The sequence below is a fragment of the Eschrichtius robustus genome, chromosome X (assembly GCF_028021215.1).
Source record: "Eschrichtius robustus isolate mEscRob2 chromosome X, mEscRob2.pri, whole genome shotgun sequence".
Lineage (NCBI taxonomy): Eukaryota > Metazoa > Chordata > Mammalia > Artiodactyla > Eschrichtiidae > Eschrichtius > Eschrichtius robustus.
The window spans coordinates 34,713,725-34,714,884 of record NC_090845.1 but is presented as its reverse complement, the minus strand read 5'-3'; positions in this window follow the sequence as shown (position 1 = coordinate 34,714,884).

The window sequence follows — 1,160 nt, the reverse complement described above, 5'->3', positions numbered from 1 at the left end:
TCATGAGAGATTACTACAAGCAACTCTGTGCCAATAAAATGGACAACCTGGAAGAAATGGACAGATTCTTAGAAATGCACAACCTGCCGAGACTGAACCAGGAAGAAATAGCAAATATGAACAGACCAATCACAAGCACTGAAATTGAAACTGTGATTAAAAATCTTCCAACAAACAAAAGCCCAGGACCAGATGGCTTCACAGGCGAATTCTATCAAACATTTAGAGAAGAGCTAACACCTATCCTTCTCATACTCTTCCAAAATATTGCAGAGGGAGGAACACTCCCCAACTCATTCTACGAGGCCACCATCACCCTGATACCAAAACCAGACAAAGATGTCACAAAGAAAGAAAACTACAGGCCAATATCACTGATGAACATAGATGCAAAAATCCTCAACAAAATACTAGTAAACAGAATCCAACAGCACATTAAAAGGATCATACACCATGATCAAGTGGGGTTTATTCCAGGAATGCAAGGATTCTTCAATATACGCAAATCAATCAACGTGATACACCATATTAACAAATTGAAGGAGAAAAACCATATGATCATCTCAATAGATGCAGAGAAAGCTTTCGACAGAATTCAACACCCATTTATGATAAAAGCCCTGCAGAAAGTAGGCATAGAGGGAACTTTCCTCAACATAATAAAGGCCATATATGACAAACCCACAGCCAACATTGTCCTCAATGGTGAAAAACTGAAACCATTTCCACTAAGATCAGGAAGAAGACAAGGTTGCCCACTCTCACCACTATTATTCAACATAGTTTTGGAAATTTAAGCCACAGCAATCAGAGAAGAAAAAGTAATAAAAGGAATCCAAATTGGAACAGAAGAAGTAAAGCTGTCACTATTTGCAGATGACATGATACTATACATAGAGAATCCTAAAGATGCTACCAGAAAACTCCTAGAGCTAATCAATGAATTTGGTAAAGTAGCAGGATAGAAAATTAATGCACAGAAATCTCTTGCATTCCTATACACTAATGATGAAAAATCTGAAAGTGAAATTAAGAAAACACTTCCATTTACCATTGCAACAAGAAGAATAAAATATCTAGGAATAAACCTACCTAAGGAGACAAAAGACCTGTATGCAGAAAATTATACGACACTGATGAAAGAAATTAAAGATGATACA